General features: G+C 41.6%; 1 protein-coding gene across 5 annotated transcripts in view; it reads right to left on the bottom strand.

The window, feature by feature from the left end:
* The window catches only part of ZFYVE9 (zinc finger FYVE-type containing 9), a 58,046-nt gene extending 43,720 nt beyond the window's left edge, over positions 1–14,326 (bottom strand). Inside the window, exons 1-4 of one of the 5 annotated variants that reach the window (XM_021404265.1) lie at positions 4,827–4,960; positions 3,626–3,739; positions 2,058–2,587; positions 1,371–1,580 (exon numbers count right to left, since the gene is read on the bottom strand). The gene's annotated coding sequence lies outside the window, so the exon portion shown is untranslated. Of the gene's footprint in view, positions 1–1,370; positions 1,581–2,057; positions 2,602–3,625; positions 3,740–4,826; positions 4,961–13,567; positions 13,701–14,162 lie in introns of those variants that run through there. The other 4 variants (XM_021404266.1, XM_021404267.1, XM_021404268.1 and 1 more) reach the window with 4 other exon arrangements.

Genomic DNA, 16,549 nt, shown 5'->3' with positions numbered 1-16,549 from the left:
TATTTGACCTGTTCGGCAGTTGAAATATTTATTTATTACTCTGATGAAGCAGTTGCATGTACGCTAGGGAAAAAAAAAAATCTTGGAACTCCAGCAAATAAACAGAGGAAAAACAAATAAACAACAGCAACAACAAAAAAAAGTTTTCCATGCATTATAACAATATTCGGTGTTACACTACAAATTGCCCAGGGCTGTTTATTATTCTTTTCAAAAATAAGCTACAGTAATAATTCCAGGAAACTAATGAACTGAACAGTAGCACTTTAAGTAGTACAGTTTCCAAATTCAGGATAAAATCACACAGCTTTGCCTGCCAACAGAACCACCCCTGTAGGCAAAATGAAAATGTTCATGCCATGTGTATTTCAACCTCTATAAGCTGAGCTGTGGATATTTGGGAAATATTAGCAATTATTATATTACAAGGTTCTTCAGATAGGCTTCTTATGCATGCAAAAACGAAGGTGTGCAAAAATTCAATGCTACTGAAAGTCATCAGAATGATGAGATGTGAAATAACATGGCAGCTGAGCAAGGTTATCATCGCCATGTTCCTTCCTGGTCTGTAGGCAGAGGAAAATGATTCTGTTTCCACAATCCTTTTGCAAAGATGGATCAATTAATGACAACTCTGTTTGCAATTTATGACAAGGCCTATCAACTGCATCATGAACACAAACACATTTCACACTAAGCAGCCAGTCATACATTAACCACAAACTTCAATCTTTATCAGTGAGAAACGGATCGGACCTAGCAACGCACAGCTAAAACAGGCTGTGCTGTTACCAGCGCTCTAAGCCAGCAAGCCTACCAGGAAGGCAATATTCAAGGCAACAATATAGTTTTACTATTCATTGCTTTTATTCTGATCCACTATCCTTGTTCTGTTCTTACCATGTAATAATTTTTCGCCCGTAACACAGAGGAACACAGATTCAGACAATCATAACCAGCCTCTGAAGAAAGCTTTGAAGAGCTATTACCTGGAGGTCCTAGAGCTTTTTGTTTACAGTTCAACAATTCATCACCATTTTCTCCTTACAAAGATCAAAGCATACTCAAAGATATGGATATATTTATACAGAAAGCAACTTAGAAAGGAAAGAAGTAAGTTGTACCGTCTGGGTTTCATGAAAAAAACAAAATGCAAGTTGACAAAGTCAACTTCTCTTTCCAAGAATATATTATATGAAAACAGAATCAAGAACAAGAAGAATAACTACAAGGGAAAGCCAAGGATACTTACAACAGTGCAAAAACTAGTGATTATTAAGCTTTTCTTATTCACTGCTAAAAAATGGTTCCATCGCGCTTAAAAAAAAAACCAAAAAACATACATTTCCACCTAAAAACTCCATACGTACTGAAACATAAGATCACCAAGGAAGGAGGCCCTGCGTCTCTGCTGTTCCAGCTTGCTTACTTGGAGCATTTCACAGTTTCTTATCTCTTCTGCTGATGGCTGGCTGAACTTTTTGTCTCCTGTCCTACAGTGATATCACTCAGGTGCTACCTGGTTGTAATCCTACATATACGATTTCCCTCAGGAGTTCCAGGAGGGTGTCTGCCAATTACTGCAAAAGCAAAACAGAAATTGAAGAGAAATTTGACAAGCAGAGACGTGCCCAGAATAGAGAAAGGATGAAGAACAGAAGAAGAGGGCTCTAAAAATATCAGGTTAGAAATATCTTCAACAAGAAGGAATGTAAAAAATGTTTACAATACCAAATGGAAGTAATCTGAACTAACAGGAATTGGAATAGCTTACAATGAGAAGAGACTGAAAGAGCAGCAATTTTGATACTATGTAAAAAAATGCAGAAAACTCAAAGCATGAAGAGATGCTAAAAAATGCTTCCATCTACTGGCAAGGATCCAACTCAACTACACTACAGATCCTCTATAACGTGCTATCAGTGAGAAGATGTCTTTGAGTAGGCAGAAATACATCTGCAGCCATTTTAATGCACTTTGTTACTGCAAGATTAATTGAATAAGGTATTATCATAAATGCAAACCCAGATTTTAGTGCAGGTATCTTAAATTCCTACTTGTCTATACTCCGGAACCATCAGATGGGAGATTCAGAGAGATGACGTGCAGTGGATGTACTCAGGTCTCAAACACTGCAAGAATAAAAACTGCAACAAGAAAGAAATACTGCAGAAGGGGATAACATTAACAACACAATGGTAAATTTAACCAGGAGTAGAAACAGGCAGCCAGCTTCAGGACACACATCAGTTAGAGAGTACAAACCATTTTCAATTATCTGATCAGTTAATTTGAATGTTAAGTCTTCACAAGTGGAAAAGGTGGGGTTTCTCCTTCATCACGTGATGAAATGCTTAGAATAATGGTAAATTATCTTGCGCAGTTTATCACTGTAACAATTCCTTCTCGGCCTCTCACAGATGAAGCGTCAAGTTTCATACATACATGTTTGATTACTTTTTAGGAATTAATGTAAATAGAGAGACAGATTACTGCCTAGGACTGTTCCTCCCACAATCCAGTCCTCCAGACCAGTCTCGGGATGTGCTGTCACAACAGCACCCGTACGGACAGCATACGCCCAGACCTAGGAATGAAAGGAAGCTTCATTCTCCAGTGCTGTTGTCTTTCCTGAACTTCATCAATTCTCAAACAGCTATTCATCCTATACAAAGACAGTACTGGGCTGTTTTCATCTAGTGTGTGCCAAACCGAAGGGGGGGCGGGGGGCATTAGAAAATGTCTGTGACATAGCAGTAGCTGTATCTGAGTCACATGCATGAAAATGGCTGCAATGGTAAGGGCTTCAGATTAGACCACGAATTAAACATGAATTGCTCTCCTAGTAAGTTAAACCAGTAGTACGCAATGTGACAAAAAAAATTGTTTTCAAAATTCTAAAATAATTTTTTCAAAAATACCTTGTCTAAGATTTTAAAATTCCATTAAAACTTGCCTTAAATCCACTCAATGAAAAATACTAAAAACAGAAGCAAGAGATGAAATGATAACAAATACAAACAAGATAGTCCCTGCTAATCCTTTTCCTGCACCAAAAACTCAAGATGCCCAATTACCCTTCATTTCAATGACCATAGTTCTCTGACACTCCTCCTGGTCAACATATATTACTCAAAGAGCAGACTGGGCATGGCAGGCTCTTGCTGTGTAATACAACCCCAGTTCTCTACCCATGAATGCTGACAAAAGATAAACTATTTCAGTGTTGCATTGGTTTGTCTTTTTTTTCCCCAGATAATTCCACAAATAGAGATGGATGAAACCTAAAGCAGTGTACAGTTTCTCTAATTATTTCACTAATGTTTGCATTTTTTCCCTTTACTTTTCCCCATGCCATTTTAAAGCTATTATTTTCACTTTTGTCTCCAGCCAAGTTTCCGTGAGGAGACATTCACGCGTGCCAGAGCAGCAGTAAGGCAGTCAAAAGAGCAGCAACTTCAAAGAAGCCTTATAGAAATACCACCATCAGAAGTAACAGGGAGACAAGAAAAATAACAGCAACACTACCAACCTTTGCCCTCCAGTAAATAACAGAAAGCAGCCCAACTGAGAAGGACACCCTCTTTATAACAGCTTGGAGTAGAATATAATTCCCAATTCCTACCTTTTTTGACTATTTCGACGAGAAAGAAATTGATTTGCTTTCTTAGCACAAAACACCATCTTGCCAAAAAGCCCATCCTTTCCCAGCACACTAACGAGGCAGGCCTGTCAGCACCTGGAGACAAGAACCACATGTCCTTCTTATATAACTACTTTTGACTGGCTCCAGAAGTATCCTTTGCTGTCTCTCTTAAAGAACAAATAGATAGGTTTGCACTGCAGTGCTGCCTTCAATGCCAGTTTTTCCAGAAGAGCTCAGGAAAAAGAGAAAATCCTTTCCTGAGCTTACTCACATGTTCATAAAGCTCACTTCAAAATTTAGTGTTTTATAAATCCATGCTGTATAAAATGAAATGTTAAAAACTCCAAGTTTAAAACGCTGTAAACTATAAAGAATCCAAGTACAGTGTATTAAACATTAATATGAAGTCATGTTTCTTACTTTGTGCATGGATTCTGTGTACTGTTATCAAACATTTTAAAAACATCTGAGGGTTGTCATCTATCTTTTATTCATCTGAAAATTAAGGCAACATGTAGAATAAACGTTATGTATCTCAGAATAGACTAATCCTGTATTTATAGAATCATAGAGTCGGTAAGGTTGGAAAAGACCTCTAAGATCACCTAGTTCAAACCTAAACCACCCCACCATGCCATGCCCACTGACCATGTCCCTCAGGGCCACAGCTCTACAGTTCTGAAGCACTCCCAGGGACAGTGACTCCACCAGCTCCCCAGGCAGCACGTGCCAGTGTGACCACCCCTTCTGAGAAGAATGTTCCCCTGATATCCAACCTGAACCTCCCTGGTGTAACTTTGGCCATCACCTCTCGTCCCATCATTGTTACCTGGGAGAAGAAGCTAAGCCCCCTCCTCATTAGAACCTCCTTTCAGGTAGTTGGAGAGAGTGATAAGGTCTCCTTTGCATGGATTGTTGTTTCAGATATTTCCCAGATTTGAGCAATAGAGGAAGAACTGACTAAGGTCCCCCAGAATCACTAATTAAATACCAAGGAACTGCCCTTTTTATAAAACCATGGGGGACTGATACTTGCAAGTGCTGACAGCAAGATCCATACATGATAATAAAAGCCAGAACTGCCACATGATCAGAATGGGACAGATTAAAAGGACAACAGGCAAAGAGGGAAACCACTCTGCTACCATTTACCAGCCCATCAATTCTGAGTTGTACCCACCGGGGAGAGAAGCTGCTAGAAGAGACACAATTTATGTACTCTGCTGCTCTTTAGAGAAAGGCCAACCTGTATAGAAAAGAAGTCTGGAAGTCTTCAGTCACTTCTTACACAACATCGGTTAATCGTTTACTAAAGCTACCTGTATCAACTCAGTTGGACACATCCTCTTTCCAATGCTGCTCTGGTCACATGTTTATTCTTTTGATAGCTATGTAATGACAGTTTTCTAAGGTCTTTCCCACATATGCTTTTAATAGGAAATATCATTTTAACAGACAGCAAACAGTTGTTATTTCTCAAATCCTTTGGAGAGCTAGATTCTCATGAGTCTCTGAAAATAAATTCAAAGATCATGAATGTTTCTCTCACACTCCCTTCAATCTGAAATCATCTCAAAGGAAGTAACTTTTAATTTCTACTAGCAATTTTATTTCTCCTATCGTATTGACCTATTTATACCACACCAAGATTAAGCTGAGATACCCACACAGACATAGACAAATACTGACACGTTATGAACTATTTTTGTTTTATGAAATGCAGGAAAGTTCATCCCCACATGTTTGTGATCACGATCTAACTACACCACTGATGCTCACTGTGGGTTAGGTCTCAAGGCATCTGTAACCAGTAACTCACTCAATACGACTCGATACAACCATGGCAACACTGCTGCACTGCTGTGTCTGAGCATGATTCTCATTAACACTGAGAGCCATTAACATCCTTTTAACAGTGCTGAAGGGACTAAATGCTAACTGACGGAACCATTTTTGACACATACACACACTGAGTGTCCAGCTCACAAGATCTGCACAGACCCCTGCTTCCCTCAAACATCCATGTGTTGAAAATCCCTAGTTCAGACAAGTTCTGTTGACTACAACTTTTTGTATATTTCCTCAAGGAAGAAAATACAATTGCACCCACAAGCCATCTGTACAGAAATGACACATAATGGCAAAAAAATAAAAAAGGACAATATACAACCACAAAGGACATTACAGGAAAAGAAAGAGGGAACAAAGACACTAAATATACACATGTATATTACCCACCAATCTCAATAAGGAAGTTCTAACTTCCATCATACTAAAACCCACGTTCTTTCTACAGAACTGTGCAAATCTATTATAGATCTAGATGTGTTTTACAGGAGACGTTAACTAAAAGTAGAGCAAATAAAATATAAAGGACATTATGCCAGCACGCTAATGTAATTTCTTGAAAGCACAAAAGTATGTAGATAGGCTGACACTCACAGTAATGACCTTTTAAAGTTACATTAATAAATGTATCAAGAAAGAACAATACATGAAGTATTCTGGGATTTTATTCAGCTTTCATCATTTATACAAAGCCACAGTGTGAATCAATGCAATTTGCTGTTTCAGTTAAGTGGCTATCCCAACATATAGGCTATTTAAAGGAATTTGTTAATAGTCTATTAAGTGTGTTTTATGCATACTTTCATGTTCACCAAATAAAAAACAGAAAAAATACTCATTATGAACTAATCAATTTTCCACTCACAAAGCAACTCTGTAATGTAATAACTACTGATGTGCTCTGTTGAAGAACGGGACAGCAAACAGTAACTGCCTATATACCTAAGTACAGAGCACAGAAAGGGCACAGATGAGATAGCTGCACCTTCTTCAGGTCTGAGATGCAGGCAACAGCATGCATTTCCACTGTAATACAGAAATGCATGTCGTTTCAAAAAGACTGTCAGATAAATTTTAAAAACCCTAATAGGCGAGGAGGAAACTTGCCTGTTATGCAATCTCAGTTCATATTAGAAGTTCATTTATCTGCATTACAGAGCAGATAAGGAATAAAAAATTACATTGACATGACTGGTTCACTAGGCATAGTTAAAATGGTACACTTTAAACATGTAATTTCTGTGTCTTCTCCATCCTGTTAAGAAAACTCAGCATTCCCAATTTCAGTAATACACATTTGAAGAGAACTTACATACTAAGTTCAGTACTATTGCTTATCAAGTGTTGTATTTTTTTTTTATTTCCTATGGAATTGAAGATTATGAAATCACATTGTTCACTTACTATTTCTGTACTAGTCTTTAAAAAAAAAAACAAAAAACGATGTTTATGAAAATTAGTATCTGCACAGTAAAAACAAATCCAAATTACACTTCTCCTATGAAAAAGGGGGAGCAGGATTCAGTTGCTCTGTGTATTTTTGGGAGCAACCTGCTGGGCAATCAATGCCCAAACAGCGCTGGAAAAAAAACAGAATTAGGGTGTCACGTGAGAATGCTGGTGTTACTGCAGAGAGGGAAGGAAGGGAGAAGACAGTAAGAAGTAAAAACTATTTAAATCTACAGGATTTCAATCCAGTAATGGTAGAACAACATGCTTACCAAGAACCTCAAAGAACTTGGGTACATACAACATCATATTCAGTTTACACTACAAAACTCATTCAACACATCTAATTTAAAATCAAACATAGTTCTCTTCATTACCAGATCATTTATGAATTTCCCTGCTTACAAAATCCCTCACAAATTCTGAATACCTACAGGCAGAAAAAAAATGAGATCATCAGAAATCAATCTGGATTTAGATTCCCACTGTTTCAACTACAACGATGCCCGTTCCTTTATCAGTCTGCAAGACTGGACCAACACACTGCACTGACTCAACCAAGAAAACCATTAAGCTCTTCTGTGGATCAGCTTAGCCAAGCCCGGTTCCCTGTCCTCACTCTTGCAGGACAGCAGGCAGCATGCTCCCTGAATGTGTGATGTCCTAAGAAGACAGGTAAGCATGGCCCCTAATCAACAGCTGGTGGAGCTAGCACACGTGGAGCTCTAAGACACAAGTTCTTCTGTTTCATACCATGCTTATTCAAGAAATTACCAGCACCAGATATCTGTGCCACTTTTGCAATAGAGTACTGAAGCCCACTTGCCCTTCTTGCTCCACCACATGAGCAGAAAAAGCAATTGTGCTACCCTCTTCAGTCACTGCACTTCCCAATCCACGTGGAAACAAACTGGTTTTTGTTTAAACTGAAATGCAAAGGTCAGAACTGAAGCACTTGAAGTCAGATTGTAAATTTCCTTCTGTCATTTATCTTCACAGATGACTGGGACGGGGATTACCCAAGTCACCCCCAAGCACATCACCGGAGTCACCTCTCAGAGGTGGTTGCTTGTGAGGCACACCAGGATCAGCACAAGGTCTGAGCACAACACAGACAGAGGAATACATATCACTAGAACCACAGACCCATAATGTGGGAGAAGCGATGGGAGAACAAAACCCAGAAGCAAAGCTGCTGAAGAAGAAAAAAAATAAATGGAGAAAACGGTTTCACTGACCAAGCTGAAAAGAAAAAAAAATTAAGTACAAGTACATTAGATAATAACTAAACTCCAGATCTGTGACTGTTTTGTTTCTATCTGCAATTTTTGTCCTGTAACATCTCCCAGACTTCTAATAATCTGAATGGCCAACATATCAATTCATGTATTCTAAGCATTTTCATCTGATTTGCCAATTATTTTTCATTTTATCATAGCTACATATTTACTATACACTCACGTTTACAAATGGCTCAGCCTTATCTCAGCAATCCTAAATCAACCACCTAGATCACACGTAGAGCGCAAACAGGCAAGTCAACATGTGCACTGAGTTCAAAGCAGAGTTTTGACACTACAAAACTGAACTTGGAAACAGAAAAGCTCCTCTAATAGTCAGTGTCATTCACAAATGCAGAAGCTATTATGGGATTTAGAAGGCTCTTTGATGTGCTTCTTACACTGAACATCACCAACTCCTTTTAAGTTCATTGTACTACTTTTTAGAGAAATGTATCAGCATGTGTTTCTTCACTGGTAATCTTCTATGAATTTTGTAATGTATTTCACCCTATTATTTCCTCAAACAAAACCGTAAACGTAGAGTGAAATATAAATGTTTACAATGAACTCATGTATAAAGATTGAGTTATTTATAAAAAGAGTTTCAGTACATCATAAACTAAAACTTCCACATTACAGTAATGTAAAACATTAAAAGAATCTTGAAGTAAGGCAGATTATGTATTACTAGGGCAACTATGGCACTTCTGTAATTGGAAGAGCACACGTGAATCTCTGACATAAGTATGGCTTAATTGCCAATCATCACCTGGTAGGAAATGACCTCTGATCTGATTGCTGGGAAGACGGAAGGACAGGTTCCTTCCAGCTACCACTTCACTAACAACAAAGAAGGCACCACATGAGACCAATACTGAACATTCTGCCTTTTTAGGCAGCCCCACAGATGGACTCTGGCAAAACTGAAGCATGAGAGGTCAGTAAGCAAGGCTCATAATGAAACACTACCAGTAAATATAGTCGTAATTTGGTGGACTGTATTTTCTAACTCTTAACAGGGCGAGAGATTTGCACAACACATGCAAAGGCTCAAAACATTTCCAGTATCTTCACTCATACCCAATTCCTCTGTCACTAATCATGAATTGCTGGGAAACAGTCCTAAAATAGTTACCAAAGTGAAATCTACAGTGAATTATTTTCATATGCAGATAATAGCAGAAAAAAAAACAGCTGCAGCTTTGTCTACATTAAGCTCTAGCCCATTTTTTTCTAACTATTGCTAACAGCAGTTCAGCTCATGTCAGGCAAACAACAGGAAATTATAATACTGCATTATTTTATATAAAAATCCATACCCTAAAACAAGGCTTAGTGTCACTATGTAGAATATCAGTTGATGCCTCAAGCCTCCATTAGAAAACTTTCCACCCCTGTTACTACACTGGAACTGAACCTGTAACAGAAACCCAACAAAACAATTTTAAGAAAAATTATTACCTATGCTATTTTCAATTGTAAAGGCAATGCTATTTTCAATTGTAAAGTCCTACTATACTTCACTATGCAATTAATCCCTTAAAAATAATTTTAAAAAAAGCTTCTTGTTGATATTAAAAGGAGGGGGAGAAAAGTATAGAAAACAGAAGCAAAAATATGAACTGGTAGCATGCAGTACAGTTCTTGATAGAAAAACAAAGATGACGCTGCATACCAGAATGCTTCTGCATCTACAACGCATTCCCTTAAACAACTGATATTAAAGTGACCCCACTGACTCATAAGGCAGATTCATCACTTCAGTTGCCATTGAAGTATTAAGAATACAAGCAATGTTTACAGCAAACAAGACAAAGATATTTATACATTCTATTTGCAACATAGATGTGGCATACAGAGAGCTCAGCCATTAGTACTATCTGAAAATGATTCAATACAAAGATTGGTAATTGCTACTCAAGAACATAGAGAAAAATTAAAATCAATGCAATTGGAAGTCCAGCCTGAAGTCCGTGTACATTTGCCCAATGCACATTGGATAGAATATTCAAAAAAATTGCACTTGGACACTGTAACATTAAAACATTAACATACAGTCAGGCTGTCACACAGTGACATTTCCCAATTTTACAGAGAAGCAAACCCATGTTAAAGATTTTTTGTTTTTAAATTCTTCTCACTGATCTTCATAACTGAATTAAACCAACACAAAACTACTGCCCTAGTTCATACTTACACTGAAAGGATCAGGGAAGCTGTTCAGAGACCACTGTAGCTCCACACTTGCTATAACATAGCAAACCTACAGACAGTGACTCCACACTTGTTTTTCACATAGTTTATCACTTTTCTGTTTGCCTTTTTCATTCTGCTCTAACAGAATCGTGTGTAAAATTTGGTTGTCTGGACTTGCCAATTTAATTTAACTCCCACTTGAGAAGATCTAGAGAAAGAACTGTGAAGGAACAATCTATGCAGCGTGGTCACCTGTAAGCTCCTGGCCACGTACTATGTGCCTTTAACAACTATTTAAATAATGACTCTAGTAAAGCCCTTTATAATAGTCTAAGTGACCACTGACAGATTCCCTCTACCTTTCATCTTCAGTCTACTTCATGCTGACACACTAGTAGGAAGGCTGTTATTTCTGAAAAAACGAGTATCGATGTTACACACTTATCTCTTATAGCGTGATTTTTCACACTTATTCTTTTGATAACAGTATAGCATGTTTTGCTCTAGTTGCTCAAACTCATTGGTATGGGTAGATATTCTGAATTCTACTTCAGGAGAAACTACTGTGTAAATGAAGGATTCTCTGTATGTCTTTTCAAACTTCCCATCCATTTACATTAATTGATGTAATTTTCCCAATGGTCCAAGATGTAACCAGTACTTAAAGCCAACACAGAAGTGACAGCTGTTTCTCTGTCTCCTAAAGTTCCAGTTTCATTCATTTTCACTTGCTTATATATTTATTACCAATAAAAAAAGCTTTGTGAACTTACAGTGTCATTGCACTGAAACATTTCTCAATGCATAGTACAAACAACAGGAGGGAAAACCGAGCAAGTCAGCTCACATTTCTGTTCATTTCGAAGTTCAAGTCTCCTAAGGAATCACGAACAGAGCTCTAAAGCAAGATTCCTTTGATTTCTTTCAACAATCTAATCTGTATCACATAAAAAAAACACAGCTTTTGCATAAAAGTTTCAAGGTACTCTGTTAATACATTGGTATCTTCCAACGATGTCCTGGATACGCTTCCTGATTCATCAGCACACACACTAACCGTGAAATTATCCCTTTTTTTTTTTTTTTTTGTTAAGAAGCTCAAAATTATTTAAAAGATTCTTATCTTAGTGCATCAGAAAGACCATTCTGATCAACAAAATATTAATACAATTTATTCCAAAACCCACTTATTTTTAGCCAACTTCTATTCTACAACAAAACTTCAATCCTTTTGCAAAATAATCACGGGTGATTTTTTTATAAGGAGCCTATAAAAACACACAACCAGCAAGCTGCTTTCCGCTATGGTTTGCAGAGCTAGTGGACTGACAACAACATACATAAAAAGCTTATCATTCCTTGACCACAAGTTTTAATACTGCCTCTTTGTTCAGTCTCTACCTTTGTTCCCTGAGACAGCCATAGTCAGACTTCCCTAACTGAAATAAATCGTATTTCATCTCAGCCTTAGCCCCAGGCCTCAGATCCCGAAACGTGCATTTGGAAGATTTAATCTCTTGCCTAATAACCGACTCAAAGCTAACACAGAATTAACACCTAATATCAGGACTCAGAATTGCAGCTTTGTGGTGTTTTTTCTTCCCTCTTCACAAACCAAAGAAGGCAATGGACAATTACAGAACCTATCACAATATGTCTGAAGACAGTAACTTGTTAGGTTTATATCAGAGCCTCAATTAGAGGGAGGCATGCCTGAGATTTTACATCCTTTTTCAGCTTCCATTTCAGATTCCCCAAACCTCTGGAGAGATTTTTAGTTTTGTCTCTCTTGGGTCAAGGAGATGGTTCTTGTAGCTTTTTATTACTTACCATAACTTAAAGAAGAAAGCGCACCACTTGCTTCATACAGCAACAATGGATTTTGTTATTCTAATCAGTGAAGGTACATGTAAAATCAGGATTCATTCCATGCAATCAAAAATGATTTGCTAATAAAAGCTAATTAAGCTTTAAAACTTCATATGGTCAATAAAATGCTGTCCAAAGAAAATAAAGGTTTTTATTCAAGCAGAATATTGTATTTTTATTTTATTTGCTTATAGGGTCCCTTCCTGTTTTGGATTCAGCCTGGACCAAAATACTGAGGGCAGTGTCATTCTGGAATTCTAATCCAATCCAACCACACTTAACGTGAAGGTCACCAGATTCCGAGACTCCCTGTTCAGTCAACTTCTAATATTTGAATTGAATGAAAGCATGTGTAAGAATTAAACCCTCTGACAGATAAAAAAGGAAGAAAAAAAACCAACACACGCTTTGTCACAAAACAATCAGTAATATCTCTATAAATAAACAAAATAATGCCAAAACAGAAATCTATCAACTCCCATCTGCTACTTGGTTCTCACTACGGTTAGAAGATAAAAGCAGTTCTCCAGCTGCCCTCCATCACATGCACCTCTTTAACCCTAACATTTATGAGCAAGTCACTAACCCACCTCTGCACAAAGTCTGACATGCCCCAAGTGCCAGTTATTCCTGGAGCGAGACATGACCACAGTTTCGCTTAATTAGAGATGTTACAAAACGCATCCCGCCCGCTGGCCCCATCCCCCCCCACCACCACCATTGCAGGAGGGACTTGTTACACATCGCGATGAGCAAGTCACATTCGGCGCCCGGGGACAGAGCGCGGATCCGGCCATAAAAAGGGCACAAGATGCAAACAGGGATCCTCCCCTCCCTGCTGGCTGCAGGGCGCTCGGCCAGGCCCGGGCCGGTGGGGAGAGCCTCGCATCAGCACACGGGGGGGTCCCGGGGAGGCTGCGAGCCCCGCGGAGCCCGCCGAGCGGTCCTCCTCCAGGGGCCGTGGTAGGGGAGCGGTAGGCCGGCGGGCAGCACCCAGGGACGGCGGAGGACGGCGGTTTAGGGCTCGCAGGGCTGAGAGGGGATCGCTGCCTTCCCCTCGGCGAGGCGCCCGTCCCCGGGGCTGCACGCGGGGGACAAGGGCGGCGGGGTGAGGGGGCACCAGGAGCCTCCGCGTTCCCGCCCGTGCCCCCGGCTCGGTTCAGGCGTCGGAGCCTTCCCTAAGCCGCTCGCGGGGCCTCGCTCCGGACGGCGGGGGCCCGGGGAGCAGGGTACCCCGGCCTCGCGGGCCTGGGGACGGAGGGCTGGGCTCACTCACCTCGGCGGGCGGCAGGCGCCGCCGGGTCTGCATGGCGAGGGGGATCCCCCGCGGCCGCGCTCCTCCAGCCGCCGCCGCTCGCTCCCGGGCGGGCCCCGCAGCCCCCGCGAGCGCTGGAGAGGCCGGCGCCCGCCCTCACCGCCCGCAAGCCGGGCTCCGCTCGCTGGCTCCGCGGCCAAGGCCGCCGCAGCTCCCGGCAGGCAGCGCCCCCTGGCCGGGCCCGGCGGCAGCGCACGGCACTGCGGCACCGCCGGGGAGGCAGTGCGGAGCCTGACGCACCCTCGCCCCGCCACCTCCGGATCGCACGCCCATACGTGCACCCAACGGGCAGCGACGCGGCCGCTCGGAGCCGCCCGCAAATGGCAGCGTCTGGGAGCCGCGCGCGTTGCATCGGGCGCTTCGCGCTTCACGCCTCCGAATCGCAGCCCTACGCTGTGCAGACACAGCGGTCCCGGCACGCCCGGGGGCACGCGGAGCGCAGACACGGGGCCATCCGCGCATAGGCAGTTCCAGAGGGGAAAAAACCGCACTCGTTCCTCACAGTAACCGGACTCGGAAGTGCGATGGCAAAGCGACGGGTACACGGGAACCATACCGGCGCCTCTCTCCGCCCCCAGCACCGCGCCCGTCAGGAAAACCGTCTCTCCAACGCCTCGCCCGTGTGTGCGCGTTGTGCCCCACGGTGGGGAGGGGGCGAACAGCACCGGGCTCCCGCGGCCGGCTCCGGCTTGAACCGCCGCCCTCTGCCGGGCGGAGGCTGAGGGCCCGGCTCCCGGGCCTCGCTCACCGCCTCGCGCCTCAGCCGCGTGCCGCCAAGCCCCGCCCGCCAACGGCCAACGCCTCGCGCCGCGGGGCGGCCTCTCCAAAGCGCCCCGGCCGCTCACGGCGGGTTAGGCTTCTCCGCCTGCTTCGTACGCTGTCATGAGCCCCCGTGAGCGAATCGGGCGGCGTGCCCATCCCGCTGGAAATCGAAAGGATGCTCTTAGTGTTTATTCATTGATTCTGGTAGAACGATGCACTTTTCAAGCAGAAAACACAAGATACTCCCCATCAAATGAATCATCAATCCATAGGCAAAGAGCTGAGGAGATAAAAATGCTAATCATATCTGGTAGCAGCACATTAATGGAAGTGGAATTTGTTTTCTCCCATAAAACATTCCTGGTTAACCCCAATGTGCCGTTCTCTGGCAATTAGTGGTGTCATGCTTGTAAAGCACTGATGAGTTCTGATCCAACGCAGCGCACAGTCACTGCCCTCAAAACAATCCTCACACAGCAGTTCAGACAGCTGAACACACAACCTGTCTGACAGACAGAAAGGAAATACAGGGTGAGCAATCTGACACTTCATACCCTCCAGCCAAGTGCACTCGTGTGGTTTCCCAGCTACGTATGTCTTGGAGTCATACTGCTACCAGAATTTTGTTGTTTTATACAGCTGTGCTGCCAGACACCTGGAATGAAAGCGTCCTTCTCATCTCCACAGTGTGCTCCCTCTGCTAGCATCCAAACAGGAAGAATTTGAGTATAAATAATGAAAAACACTGTGTGCAAACAATAATTTCAGTCCCAAGTCCCAGCAAGGCTATAAGGCATGGACCATTTACTTGGCACATTCAGTACAACTATCAGAAAAAAATCTTCAGCTCTTTATAGTGCATCAGCCTCATGTCAGTGAGCATCTACCAAGCTGTGACAAGAAAAATATGCGTAATAATACCCCAGATGGTAGCATGGACATTTGGCATTGAGTTAACCACCTCTCTCCCTAAGTCTTTCACTGTCTTTGCCCAGCTGTTTGTGAGGACGTACCAAGGAAGAGGCATATAAAGGAAGAGGGGATGTGGAGAGTCCAGCTCACACAAAGGTGAGGAACTGAAAAGAGGATGAGGAGACCATGGTTAGAAGGGTGGGGGGAAGCCTTGGGGTACCATAGTTGAGGGAAGCCATTGAGAGTTGCAGGGTAAATGCAAAGATGGGGATTTGTAGCTATGTACATACATTGAGAGCTGGAAGTTATGGGCAATTGATACAGGATTAAAATGATGCAAGAATAATCTGTGAGCAACAGTTACAGAGAATTAAGGAGAATGTTTAAACTACCTGGCAAAACTTGCAGAAACTTGGGGAAAAAAGGAAGCTTAGCAATGGTTTGAGTCTGTTACTGGATGGAAACAGTAGAAATGTGAGCAATAACACAGGAAGGTGAAAGAGCTCAATAGGTATTTCTGTTCTGCATTTGGGGAAGAGCCAGGTGATAAGCAAATATAGTATGATGATGATGAGATACATTCCATTACAACAGGCTCTGAGGGGGATGTTAAACATAAGCTAATAGCTGGGCATCAGCAGGTCTAGGTAACTCACATCTGAAAGTTTCAAAAGCACTGGCACAGAGTATCTTTAGACGATTAATGCTGATTTTCAATAAATCTTGGAACACTGTTCCAGAGGACTGAATGAAATATGGCACCAATATTTCAAGAGGGTAAATAAGGTGACCAGGGTAATTATGGCTTGCCAGACTGACAAGAATTCTGGGTAACATAATGGGACATGGGCTACATTACTTGATTAGAAAAGAATTAAAGGATGGAAACAAAATAAATGCAAATTAATGTGGAAAACAAATCTTGCCAAAATAATTTGATTTTTTAATGGCATTACACATTTCGTTAATCAAGGTAAGTAGGTCTGTGAAATACTTGTTTTGTTAGCTTGAAACACTTTAATTAAGAAGCCAGGATGATACGGACTCATTACAGCACATATTAAACCGTTTAAATTCTGGCTAACTGGCAGTTACAAATTGGGGAAATAAGAAGGCGTCATCAAAGAATGTGTTTCTGTGTCACATAGTGGTTGGTTCTATGCTATATTATATCTCTAGTAATGGCTTTAAGGAGAGCATAAAACCATCACTTACCAAGTCTGTGAGTGATGTAAACAATAAAGAGCAACAAAAAACAAGTCAGAACGT

The sequence above is a fragment of the Numida meleagris genome, chromosome 7, assembly GCF_002078875.1.
Source record: "Numida meleagris isolate 19003 breed g44 Domestic line chromosome 7, NumMel1.0, whole genome shotgun sequence".
Taxonomy (NCBI): Eukaryota; Metazoa; Chordata; class Aves; order Galliformes; family Numididae; genus Numida; species Numida meleagris.
Note: the sequence above shows the minus strand (reverse complement) of the source record. Positions and strands in the feature narration are given on the sequence as shown.